Raw genomic sequence first — 14,084 nt, forward strand, 5'->3', positions numbered from 1 at the left:
GAGAGCTCTCAGGAGGAAGTGACAGGGAAATGAAAGATGATCAGGTCCCAATGAAGAGAGAAGTCTACTTGCAAGTAGGACTTCTATTCCCACATTTTAGAACTGAAGTCTTCCTCCTTTATTTGATTGAGTGTAGGACACCCTTCCTCCTGACAGTATCCAGTGACATATTTTTTAAATGGAAGAGGAATGAATTTAATCTGAAGAATTGTGACACCACCCCCCCCCCCCCCAACCAACCAGGACATCACAAAACTAAGGCTAAGAAAAAATACTGTCATTGTCAGCACTGTGGTGAACAGTGAATGCAACCACATTCCTTTAATTACACTGTCTGTCATTTAGTCATAGAAATCGAATTAGCAGGAGGCCAGTGACTAGAAGTGAGAGACAAATTCAGAGCCTGGAACATGGCAGAGTAGGTAAGGTAGACCAACCACCTCAGTTTCCCCCGAGGACTGAAGGGTTTCCTTGGGCATGGGGCTTCTAGTGCTAAAACTGGGACAGTCCCGGGCAAATCAGAATGGTTGGTCAACCCAAGTAGGTGGTAATTTAAATAAACACTGAGTTCTGTTCTTTACATGGGTTGGACACCACATTTAAGGGTCTACCCGGTTCAGGAGAATCTTTCCTCAGCAAAAACACCATGCAATGCCATTGTTCAGGAGCATACATTTGAAGCATGCTCTCTGGAACTTTGATCAGAAGCAGGACAAAGATCTTGCTGGCAACATGCATGAACCTTTATTTCCTAGCTTCAGGTCCTAAGTGTGGTGAAGTGTAGAAGAAAGCAATGGGACAGAGATTTATGAAAAGCAGGCAAGAAGTCATGCTGGAGGCACAGGAGATGTGTAGACCCAGGTGTCACTCAGGGCACGGCACTCACCCCAAAACAAACTGTTCTACACCTTTTACCCCACACTTACTCAGTGCTTTCCCACCTCCTCTGTCCCACAGTGTCTTTCTCTTTCTTCCATAGCTGCAGAAAAGAAATATCATATATCCTTCAAGGATCTTTTGAAATTCTGCTTCTTCAGAAAGGCATCGCTGACTACCTACCTCTCTTCTTTGAGCTTCTACAGGGCTAATCATCAGTCATTTGGTGTTTGCCTTCTGCTTGTATCCATAATTGACTTTCAATGTATTATCTCCCCAGCTGGGTTGTGAATGGTGGGCTGAGGCTGGATTATTCCTTCCTTTCCTAAAATTGCCTCTGACCTGTTGCATAGTGCCTAGCCCAGAATAGGCTTGTTGATTGTCTAAAGCAGTGCTGTCCAATAGAAATATAAGGTGAGCCACATTTGTAATTTAAAATTTTCTAGCAGGCACACCGAAATCAAAAGAAGCACGTGAAAATAATTCTAATAATATGTATTACTTAGCCCAATATATCCCAAGCATTATTTCAATATTTAATCAATGTGAAAAAACTAATGACATTTTCACATGACTTTAATTGTACTAAATCTTTGGAATTCATTGTGTATTTTACTCTACAGCACATCTCAATTTGAACTAGCCACAAATCGAGTGCTCAAGAGTCACATGTGACTGGTGGCTACCATATTGGATAGCACAGGTCTAAATGATAAATTGAGAAAATGTACTGAAGCAGCTGATGGAGACTTTACGTGATAGGAGTTTAGTTTGATTCTACAATCAAGGAGAAGGTACCATGAGTTTTTTAGAAGACTGCAATGACTTGTTTTAAGGATGAAGATAGAGATTAGGGATGTGAATTCATAGAGTCAAGAGAAAGGATTGTTTCTGTGATAAAGAATAAATGAATAGTAGCGTAACTTTGTAACTGATGGAACATAAAAAACAAAGGAGAGAAAGGAGTGAACAATATATATAATTTCAAATGCTGGCAAGTTCATCTCACCAGAGACACAATTTGGAGCAAGGATAAAAGTAACGGCAAAGTAGCTTTTGGGATTGATGCCATCAAGTTGGTTGGTTGAGCCTCAGGAATGGATAACAACTAGGTTTACGATGGTGAATGGAGATAAGAATGATTTGCAAATTTAATCTTAAGCGTTCCATACTTAGCAAGCCGGACAAAAGGTTATATGGATGGTAGGAAGAAAACAAAGAGATTATGGACGCCAAGGGAGGAGACGATTTCCAGACAGAAAAGGACAGAAAGCAGGAGAGAATTTGAGGCTAATGAGAACTGAGAAAAGTCACTGAGATATGGTCAGGAGAGAACCTTTGTCAGGGCTGAAGAAGAAAAAAGAAGGCTTTACATTAGCTGAGCTCTCTTCTAAACCCCCAGTTTTCAATCCTTAGAGCAACAGGCTGACTGAAGGTGTTTGGATTGAGAAAGCTGACTTTTTCCAGCAGATACAGTCCCAGCAGGACTCCTGGCAGAAGGAAACAGAGCAGCACAGAGCGGGTGGAGTTCTGGGCGATTCTTGATTAATGGCCAATGTAAAGAAACAAGCGAAGTGACAGGATGCAGGGAAATTCACAGGGAGAGCAGTTCAGGACTGAACCCCTTGCAAAACCATTATTTGGTCTTAGTTAAAAGATAAAAAAATATGAATTTAAAACATAATTTGTCATTATAAGGACTTGTATTTTTTGAGAACCATTGTTTCAATATTTTATTGCTTACCTTAGGGATGGGCAAATATGGAAAGTGTCCAGTAGAAAGTTGTCTTTAAGTTTTTACACATTTTTGAAAGGGTAGTGGAGAACAACGGTGGCCTGAAAGCCCTCGAAAGCCTAGTGGCCTGAACTCTGATCCAATCCTTTCTCTCCTCGAGTCTCACCAATGATAACATAAGCATCAAAATATCCACTATCCAACCATTTAAAAAAATATTGGGGGATTTTAGCTTTGTCTTTGCTGAAATAGTTTAGGGATAACGGAGTCAAAATGAAAACTAAGAATCAACTCATTCTGTCTCCGTAGTTAAAGTAAATCCCTTATTCATGGACATGAGATTTACTCTGGGTTGTATTTGGCAAGTGTAGGAGCACAAGGTGTGGAATTTATTCAGCTAGGAAAGTCCCTTGAACTTCCCTGCAATTTCATAAAACCTTAGCAGTTCAGACACGCACAAAAGTTTATGAAATCTTTGGAAGACAACAACCTAGATTACTCCTTCTGCTGAAAATAACTAACTTGGATTTTCTGTTTCATTCCTATGGAGGAAGCTTGACAGACAAAAGTGAAAAGTGGTTGCAGTACTCCAGACAGGGTGAGGTAGGAGAAGGTGGGTGGAAGCATGACTCAACTAGGAAGAAAATGCAAAGTCCATTCTGACTAGCAGGAACAGAGTAGCGCAAAAGGAAATGCAAATAAGGATGAAGTCAAAATAGCTTCATCCATTTCAAATATTTTGTTAATATTCTATTCTAATTTCCCTCGTCTCTCATAGTCCATCTTAGAGACTCATACTAGATCTGTGAACATTCTATTCTTTCTACATCTAAACACATTTTAAAGGTTGAGAAATAACCAAAGATGAGATGCGGGATTCACAGGTAATCAATAATTTCAAACAGGAAAAGGAATATATGTCAAAGACTCTAGTGTGTCAAGATATTCATCAAACCGTGCTTGTTAGAAAGGACTTGCTCATTTTTACTTAGAGATGAAGTAGTTTTTATTATTCACACACACGGACACAACGTGTTCTTGTCTCAACAAAATCAGATGGTCAGATTACTAGATAAACTCAAACCTTGGTATTCTGACTAAATTGGCAGTTTCTAAATGTCAAAAAGATTAGTTTATCCCAAATCACTGTGCTGCAACCTAATCAGATGGTCCCTTTAGGGTGTTTAAATAAAAAGATGTGGGGGAATACTCTCTTAAATTTGAAAATAACAGCCACTATTTTTTTTTAGAACCAGGAGAAAAAATTTTAAATCAGATCTCTCACTCTTAGAAATTAGACAAAATCTCTTGCGTTTTGAGTCTTCACCCTCTTGTGCAATGCCTCCCAGCCCCGTGGGCTGAGTGAATCTGGTGTCAGAGTCAACACTTACCATTTCCCTCAACGTTAATGATTATTTGTGTAAGGAATCTCTTTTATACTGTAAAAATAAATTTATATTGACAGAGTCTCTATTACTTAGGACATTTACTAGAACAGATAATATCCTTGCAGCCATGGTGCTATTTAGGCTTGCATTTCTTTAATGGGGTTCATAGATGGCTTCATGGGGTACATGAACTTCAGGAAGAGTCATGAGATTTTGTGCACGTACCATTTTCTGGAGTGAAGGCCCAAATCTTTAATCAGATTCTCCTGGGAAACACGTCTTAAAGAAGAATGACATTAGAACATCATATCAAAAATAAATGTAATGCAGCAATATGAATCTGGCACTTTGCCAAAGTTAATAAAATTACTAGTAGATGAATAAAGAGATGTTTACCACACTATTAAACAAAATAAGGTAACTCTTTTTATCAAACAAAAATGATAATATACATTCACTGTTCAATTCAGCGCCAGTGTTTTACCTCCTTTTGCATGAAAATTAACAGAGTTTCACATTGTGACTTTAATCTTATCAGAGACTCCTAAAGTAAACAATAGCACAGTATGAGAAACCTTGATTGTGTAACTTCTGCTCTTGTTCGCTTGGACACAGCAAATGTCATTTTCTTACAGTCCACCCCCAAATAATCAGGACGACCGATTCACATTACCGGAATTTTCAAAATAGCAACTGCACACTTTCATAAACTCTTATGGCTTTTACTGGTGATGTTAGTACTATCTGACAAAGCACACCCATCTGGGCTTCTAGTGATCCGCATCATTATTATATTGTATTCTCATTATTTTCTTATTTATGAAGTCTTCTCAAAAGGGAAAGTAAACGCGGGACGAAATCCCCATTTGGAAGAACTCCGCTTAGAAGAAGCTGCAGAAATGCCCAAGGTTGGGTCCTCCTCCGGGAGAAGCAAGAATTCACGGGCCGCCCCGTTTTTCCCTCCTGCAGAGCCCGGCTTCCCAGGCCATTGCCCCAGGAGCCGGCCGCCCTCGGGCGCCCCCCGGCCGAGCCCCAGGCGAGCGCACGCCCACGGGCGCCCCAGTTCCGGCCGCACACGGTCCCCGCGGCGGCGGCCGGACACCACCCACCCCGAGCATTGGCGAGCGCGGCCCTGATGGGCGGGGCGGGAGGCGGGCTCGGGGGCGCGGAGGGGGCGGGGCCTCCCCGCCCCGGGCCCCGCCCCCTGCGCGGCTACCCCGAGGGGCGCCCACGTGCCCAGCCCACCTTCCGCGGCGCGGCTGCCCGGGCGCTCTTCTCCGCGCGGACCAGAGGCGGCGGCCGCTCCTCCCGCTTCCCCGAGCCGCGGGCCCCGACGCGCGCCGGCCGCTCGCCCACCGCCGCCCCCTCGGCGCGGCCCCCGTAAGTTGCCAAGTCTCCGGCCGCGCGGAGGGGCCGCAGGAGGGGCGGCCTAGGCGCCGGGGCCCAAGCGGAGGGGCTGGGGCGGGGGCGCCGAGGGCCGCGGCCGGCTGCGCGCAGCTGTCCCGAGGCCGCGCTCCGGCCGCTCTGAGCCTGAGCGTCCCGGGGCTGCGGGAGGGGCTCCCGCCGCGGCCCCTCGCCCTCCGCTCCAGGCTCGGGCGCGCGGGTCGCGGGAGCTGGGAGACCGCCTGGCACGGCGACTCCGCGGGGGACCTTGTAGCCACTCTTGTCCCAAGGGTCTCTGGGCACCCCTCCCCGGGAGGGCAGCCGGGCGTCCCACCGTGTGCACCCTGAGGAGTCCCTGAAGTCGCCTTCCGCTCTCTTGAGGGTCTTGGTTTGAGTACAGACCACGTCCTGGAGCTCTGGAAGCCTTTTCACATCCTACACCTGCTCGGGACTGGTAGGACAGGTAACATGGCCCGTCTTGGGGGTTGTTGGGGGTATTCGCGAGTAAAATACAGGGCAGTTTGAAACCCGTTTGAGGTGGGTTCTGCTCTTTTAAGCCGATTTCATGCAGCGTTCTGAACTCCAAATGCCATTCTTGACGCTTAGGGAGTCACGAAGCCCATCATCCAACACCGGTTCTTCCGGAGAACTTTCCAACTTCGAGTTACACGTGTCTAATCCGTGGAGTAACGTGTTCAGAGATTGTGTCCTGCACCTTTTACAAAATACGCTCATGGCGTCATGTGTGTCTTTCGAAGTGGAACAGTACCAAGATTTCAGGAGTGAAAATAAATGTTCAACCTATTCAAACTGTCAAATATTTATGCAGAACTGCCTAAAAACAGCGTTTAGGTGGCTCGTTTAGGACTAGTAATAAGATTTATCTAGTCGTCTCTACAGAAACACTCATCCTTTTAATGAGGGGACACCGTCAGATTTTATTCAAATAGAGCTATCTGAATTTTGCCTGGGGGCCTGCGATATGAAGTTACGGTGTATGTGGCCTCCGACCTGATATTTTTTCGTTTTTGCCCCAGCCAGTCTTTAAAAAAATTTCTGTCACCTCTTTTCCCCCTTCGCATTAATAATTGCCTCCTCAGGAAATTGCAAACTTTGTGTCTGTATTCTTTTCTAGGGGATGTACAGGGTAAGAATATTCTAATTATATACTTTCTTATGGTTGCTTTTTCCTATTTGTAATGGTAAATGCGTTTTTCTTTTAATTGCACTAATGCTTAACATGAAATTATTGCTCAGTGCAAAGAGTATTTGCGTTTTTTCTTTCTCCCTTTACTAAAAAGATGCTAGTTGGCTATTCTGGATTGACTCTGCGAAACCATATCATTTGTTAGGATTTTTCAGATTTCCTCCCTTGTCCCTTACTTGGTTTCCACTCTGTGCCTCGATTAGGGAATGCCAGTTTAATCTTTTAGGGTGTGCCATGGCTTTGAAGACCAGAGTAAAACTCTGCGTGGAATCTGCAGGGATTCAGTTTGCAGAATCTTTGGCCGCATAAGCACATCGGCAAAGCCTTTTTGTTTCCGAGGTCTCTAACCATTGTCACTGGATTTAGAGTCAAGAGTCTGTAAAGGAGAATAAAGGCTGGGAGGGGAGACATGGTAGCTGTTGGAGATGAAAAAGTCTGAGAATACTCTGGAGATTTTCATCTTTTATTCTCCTATGTTTTTGTCACTTGAACATAGGCGTCTGAAGAATTTTGAAGTTCACCTTTCTCTCCATTACAAACCTGCTCGCCTTTGTGGAGTGGGAGTGCCTAGTCTCCATTCTGTGTGCTCCACCTTTGTTCTCTTTCATGCATCTTTGCTTAAGTTATCCTTATTTTGTCTCTTTTGGCCACACCTGGAGCCCTTATCTGTGGCCATTTCTTCTCTTTTTAGTCCTACTTTTTCAGATGGCTTTTCCTCATAGTTTTCCTTTGGTAACTTCTCTGTTTAGCCTAGTTTCTGTCTTCCCTTCTGTTTTGTTGTATTTGCTTGCTGCTCCATATGTCCGTATCTATCTACCTAGCTATCTACCTATCTACATTTTATTAAGTGTTCAGAGCCATCTGCTGGTTTTATTTTGGTGCCCTTCAGTGACCAACTTTCAGAACAGAATCTTGAAAACACCTTTAGGTTGCTATTTGTTTTATTATTTCCCCAAATATGATATGAACACATTGATTTTTAAGGTCTGGCTTCTTGTAGACTCCTTACTGATGTCAAACGTTTAGAACAAAAGCAAAGTTTTCAGTTGAATATATTTCTAAATAGTCACATATTTAGTACTGTGTGCCTCATTGGAATATTTTGTCATCCAACTGAATACTGAAAAACTCACTTAACTGTAAGTTTCCAATTACATGATATCACTTGTCTGAATGATCTAGAACATCTACGTGGTTAACTCATTTCTACATCTTTAATCTTAATATTCAAAATCATGTAGATATAGCCTTGATTTAAAAAAACCTAATGAATTTGTTCTTTTCTTTGTCTTCTGTTTTAATGACTCTTCACTGTACTGCCTAACACAGTGTCTGGCACATACGTGCTGAGTGTGTCTTTATTGTAGAGTGAATGCCACTGAGTTCAATAGTTTGAGAAAGGGTGTTCAGTTTGTCTTCAAATGTATATTCCTCGTTGAAAATTACTGATTCCTTACTCTACACCAGGTACTGGACAACCAAAAGTAACGTGTAGTTCCAGTTTTGAAGAGAGGCTACAATTATTTTTACCTTTGGGAAACCCTTCATTGGTAGATTTTAAGAGTAGTTTTTCGTTTTGTTGTAATTTTATAGAAAGTTACAACACCTATAAACAGATGACTTCAGTACTGTCCACACCAGAAAGCAAGTAACAAACACACTCTCTAATATATGAAGATGATGCTACTTACTATTCCATCATCACAAGCACAGGTGTTTGGTGTGTTTGTTTTCCTGGTAGTAACAAATTTGTCCTAATAAATTATATTTTCTTTTACTTGCCTATCTGGCCATTATTTTAGAAGTGTGGTCTGTGGCTGTGGAATTGTTATTGATGTCTTTGACAAAAGCAAACCAACAACTGGGGATTCATTTCTACCAGGCTCTACCTAATTGATCAAGCTCTCTTAGTAGCTGAGTTAAGATAATCAGATTATGGTTTACCTATTAATTTTTCTTGTCCAACTTAGTAAACATAACTGTCTATTAGTCTCTGGAAGCAAGCAGCATTCTCTTGTTTTTCACGTGCTTATGAACTCTTAAACTTTCTGAGAATGGCCTCTGCTGCCATTAGTTAACTTCCTCATTGGTAAGTACAATTAGTATCAACTTAAGATTTGAGTTAGTGTGATTTTTGTTTAAAAGGCTGTATTTGAATATGTGGGTCACATCTCTTCTGTTCTTATTTAGGCTTTTACTTTGGATATCTCTCTTCAGAGAAGTCTGTGGTTCTGTTTTTCTAGATGTGTATCGACATGATACATTGTTGAAAATCTTGGAGTTTCTAACATCCACGATTGAAAAATCAAGCTGAAGTGTCCTATGTAATGATTTAGTGCTGCAACTGTCATATATTTAATTTTTTGCCTTCCCTCTGCAAAAAAAATTAAAAAATGAGAAATAAAACCCACACCTGCCCTCCCTTTGTAGTGCTGCCATACCAGCACCTCTCTTCAGAACTTGAGCCTAATCTGGGATTCAGCAATGAGGTGGATGATATGAGAACATTTCATAACCTTTCTTCCAGGAGTTAAAAGCAAAAAACAACCCCTGACCATGTTGTATTCATTTTTGGAATATTTTGTGAACAATACACAACAAAGAATTTTTATGTCGTTTGTTGATGCTTGCTAGTTTTTGTCACAGTTGTGGGGAAAATTCTTTTCCTTCCTTAACCCACTCTGGCTTCATCAAGGCTCCCTACGTCTTCATACAATTATACCTAACACAGTGCTGTTTACACCAGTAAAGCCCACTTCCTTCCAGTGGAGACCTAGTGGTCACAGTGGATAGAGCTTGGTGTCACCAAGGATGCTGAGCGATGGCTGTAATTAAGATGCTCTCATTTTATACGTCAACTTCTGCCCATCTTTTTTTTTTCTCCCAGATTTTAAGATAAGTGGATCTGTTCCACTTAAAAACAGATGCTTGTCTCTTCAAAAACGTCAGGTAATAAACCTTAAAGCTCACTTGTGATCCATTCTACTCCTGTTTGGGCCAGAAGATTTTATGTAAGTTGGTACCTTATTATAATTAGAAGATAAAGCTTATTGGATTAGGGTCTTTTCTTGCTTTCGCTCGAGGTTTCTAGCTGTCATCTTGGTAAGTGATGATGATGATAGTCACTAGTGGGATTAAGTTATTGCATATTGAACCATAACGGAAAATGGGGTCTCTGCATGTTCAGCCTTATTTGTTTACTCTCAATATGAACTCGGGGCGGATTTTTAGAATGCAGTTCAATTTTTACTTTTAAAAATCACAGTAAAATCTCTAGGACTTGAAATACATTTGAGTGATGGGGCTGTGAAGTCATCTCTGTAACACATGCAAAGTGCATTTTCCCAAAGTATATGGGTTATATCTCTCCCCCTCACCCCGCCCCCCCCATTCATGCTATCTGGTTTCTACAAGAAAGTATCCATTTGGTGGAAACAACTGGATTTGATATTTGTGAAACTAATAGGCCAAATTTACCACACTCATATGCAAAATTTATAGCAATTGTACGTGCAACCAAATTACCAAATACTGTTTTGATATGTTGGGATTCCCTTGGAGTGGGAAATATGACTTTGTAACATTGATTCTAAGAATATCCTATGAGATATTCTCTTTGGAGTTTTCCATGATCAGCAGTTAATCTATTTTGGATGAGTGTGTGTTGTATATATCTACAGCCCAGATCTAGCGTCTGTAGAGAAGCAAAGAATAAGTAACCTGCTTCCTATTCTCTGTGCCTTGAACACTCAGTGAAGGAGTTAACCAGTATGCATACAATGGGAAGAGAATGATAGAGCTGCCATTTGAGTGATACAAAGAGCCGAGGGGTCAGGAGGAAAGAGAACAATCCATTCTAAACTTTTCCTTTTTTTTAAGTAGCCCTTGTGTTCCTGACACAGACTAAATGCTCAATCAATTTTAGGTATTATCATCACCATCACGGTTACTATTATTGCTTTAAAATCACTGCTTCTCTAGGTGCTCTTTGGTGAAACTTGGGTCTCTTGGACTTGAGTTCTGGCTGAGCAGTTATTCACCAAAATTTGTTTTTGGGAGAGCAATAATACTTATTAATAATTTGGCAAAATTGTCCATTATTGATTACTCCAACCTCTATAAAATTCCGATGTTTAACTGAAAATTCAAATTATTCTGAATGGTCTTAGAGGAAAGACATTCAAAGACATTAAGATTATGTTTTAGATGGACATCTTGAAGAATAAAGTCATTGCAAAAGTGCGATCAAATTAACATGAGATTATCTTAATTTCTCACTCTGACAGCTGCGTTGTTATATTAGACAAACCTGGTACATTTGTACAAACTTAATGAGTTGAAAACCCATAAACGGTCTTGTCCAGAATGGAAAGATCACAAGAGGCCTCCAGCCATCCCGCCCTTTAAAACTTCTCCCACAGGAGTCCCTCTGAAGACCAGGAAAGCAGTCCTCATCTGCAGCTTAGTGTTGGTTCCAGTCTTGGCTTTCAGCTAGGACTGGACCAAGGACTGATAAAAAATGCTGATAGCTAAGGAGATACTGGTCCATTCCATGTTAGAGAGGGAAGAGTTCTTCTGATAGGAGGAAACACGTTCAGTTTATTGTCCTACCATTGGCCTAGTAGATGAAAAAAATATTTTAAAAGAAATTATATAACCAGAAATATATTTACTATAGTCTTCAGTTCCTGTCTGACGTCGCTCTTCTATTGTACAAGGAAGATTCCCTTGAAGATGTGGAGCTGGGTACCGTTGCTTTACCTTCTAGGTTTCAGCTTCTCCTGAATATAGCTTTTTTTAAAAAAAATCTGATAATTGTTCCTGAGAAGTGGTGGGAGTGGGGTGACAAGAAATTGACTTACATCTTCAGTCTATGAGGCAAATCTTTGTTTAAAGGAATCCTGGGATGAATCCGTTTCTACTAGGTAAAAATCACAAGGTTTTTGTTTAATGGACCTCAGATGCTCAGAATTCCATTAATCATAATTCTTCGTTTGCAACACATTATTGTTATGCCATTATTGGTTCATGTGTGGCCAATAAATGTTATTCATTTTAGATTCTTGGGTTAGGTGGTGGATGGATATTCATTGTATTATTATTTTAAAATAATATATGACTAAATAAAATTTTAAGTAAATTTCTCCTAAATTAGTAAATAAAATTTTTACAAATGTCTTCTTTGTGTTTTTCCTTTGAGTAGAGAACACCTGTATTGAGCAGAATTTTCCCTTTTCCTTCAAAAGGACAGCTTTTTTAAGACAGTGATTTTTTTTTTTCCCTCTTAAAACTGACTTCATGTTCACTTCCATAATGTTCCTAGTTTCTTTGAGCAAAGGGTGCTTATTTTTGCACAGAGCTCATAGTCCACAGGATGTTTCCAACTTGCGTAGGTACTTGTCCTGATAAAAATGCAAATGAAAACTTGCTGATAGTTTGTATCAACTTGGGTATGAATTCCTCTGGGAAGAGCTTGTGTCCAAAAAATTCAGGCTACTCTGTATGAACTTTTTATCTGCTTTAATGATCATATTAAACAACACAATTTTATATTTGTGTTTGAATCCAACAACATGTTTTAATTGGTTTCTTTAATTCTATTGCAATTTGAGCAATTGTTTGGGAGACGTTTCTGTGGGACCTAGAGGGAGCCTAGGATGAGCTTTGACAGTCCATCCATCCTGAGGGCTCATTAACATTCTAGAGTGTTTGGGCCACTTGAGGAATTTTCCTTTGTTCCGAGGCAACCTATGCAAGAAAATGAAGTCAGATTGGCTATGATTAATCATGCGAAGTGAGGTTGCTATTTCAGTTTTTAGATTTGACATTTTGCGTTGATCTGGACTTTTGTAAATGAGTAACTTCAAGTCTAAAACCTACTGGGAGTTCATTTTTTTCATCACCTCAAGATAAAATGGCACTGCTGAGTTTTTGAGTGAACCTCAGCTTGGAGTAGGTATTGCGCACCAGCTCTGTGCCATGTGAGGATGTGCCAAGCGGTGAACAAGATGCTTCTGTGGATCACAGGTTAGTCTTTATGGAGCTTCATGGTGTTCAGAGTTACTTTCCTACCACATCCTCTTCTCTTTGGCTTTTGAATCTATATTATAAATTTACGTATTTGGAGGCGAAGTTAAATGTCATTCTTTTTAGTAAAATCTTATCAATGTTTACAACTTGAGGGCCATGCTGTTTGAGCAGACTCTGAGATTTAACTGAGCAACTCTTAAAAGATTGGATAAGTGAATCAAGTGGGAGAACTAGAGACTCGGGTTGAAAAAGAAAACCTTCCGTTGACTTATTTTCTAATGAAAGCCTTTGTGACAAGGTTCATACAATTTTGACCAACTGTATTTGAACTCGTGGTACTTGTTCTTTGGTAAAAAGAGAAGGAGCTGCTGCTGTTTCATATTCTCTCTATTCTGATTACGTTTATACTTTAGTGAAAGAAAGAAGAACCACATGTATGCACATAAAATGCCTCTGCCCCAATAATTTTATGTAAGCTTTCTGGGAGTTCAAGACTCTGAATTCGAACTAGTGGACACCTACAATTTCAGAAACCCGGAATAACCCTGAGATTCAGAAGGTGTTTCAGCTCCTGGGAAAAATATTTTAGGAGAGGACCCTTTGGGGCAGGATGGGGCCTTTTTGGTCATACTTCCTTTCCTTTTGCTGACATGAGACTGCTTGTGGCCTCCAGGGAGGAGCTGAGAACATCTCAGAGGTAGGTGTGGTTGTGGGGTCTCTAAGTTAAAGAGCTATGACAGTAACACAATGATACCCATTCTCATTTGTGCCATGGTGGAAGCGGTTTCCTGCCCTCAGACACTTTGGACTTCATTGTCTCCAGCATTGCCACCTTTCTTTCCTCCAAATTTTCAGATTTCTATGTCTACCTATGGAAATAAGTTTGATTCTAAATTTAGCTGAGATTATTATTTTAAGTGAATTGTAAATTATATGTAACTGGCAAGAAAAGAAAAGAGTGGATAAAAATAGTATCCTTTTTACATATCTGGAATTGGAGCATCTTTAGAATGACATTTGAAATCCAGTCTTATGGCTCAGTGTCAGTGTGATGTGGATCATCTTGTAGAAATCTCTGGAATGTAATAAACTTAAAGTTTAATAGCAATAAAAAGGTCAGACTGAAGAGCCACATAAGCATCACTGTGGAGCCTCGTCAGTTTTTAAAGAGTAGAATAACTGACTGAAACCCTTTCTCTTTACTTGTCATGTTTGTATAATAATGTGCTTAATGTACAACAGTGAGGCAAAGGGAAGAATTTTCTTTTGCAAAACTTGCTTTAGAAGTGATTAAGATTTGTAATGTTTTACAAAAAGCCCTCTTTTAAATGCATTGCATTCGTGACATAGTGGTTGTGTAGGTGGAGTAGGACTTGTGTGTGCAGTGTTCATCGAGAAAATAGCACAAAGCACATTCACATGCCATTGAGACACAATAGTGGGCGTTGATAAAAATTTGTAGTAC

At 40.7% G+C, this 14,084-nt stretch overlaps 1 protein-coding gene across 5 annotated transcripts in view; it reads left to right on the forward strand.

Moving 5' to 3' along the window:
• The first annotated feature begins 5,204 nt into the window (after nucleotides 1-5,204).
• The window catches only part of SLC7A2 (solute carrier family 7 member 2), a 65,251-nt gene continuing 56,371 nt past the window's right edge, over nucleotides 5,205-14,084 (forward strand). Inside the window, exons 1-2 of one of the 5 annotated variants that reach the window (XM_070252868.1) lie at nucleotides 5,232-5,379; nucleotides 5,764-5,845. The gene's annotated coding sequence lies outside the window, so the exon portion shown is untranslated. Of the gene's footprint in view, nucleotides 5,380-5,716; nucleotides 5,846-14,084 lie in introns of those variants that run through there. The other 4 variants (XM_070252870.1, XM_023630688.2, XM_070252869.1 and 1 more) reach the window with 4 other exon arrangements.

The sequence above is a fragment of the Equus caballus genome, chromosome 27 (genome assembly GCF_041296265.1).
Source record: "Equus caballus isolate H_3958 breed thoroughbred chromosome 27, TB-T2T, whole genome shotgun sequence".
In the NCBI taxonomy this organism is placed as follows: Eukaryota; Metazoa; Chordata; class Mammalia; order Perissodactyla; family Equidae; genus Equus; species Equus caballus.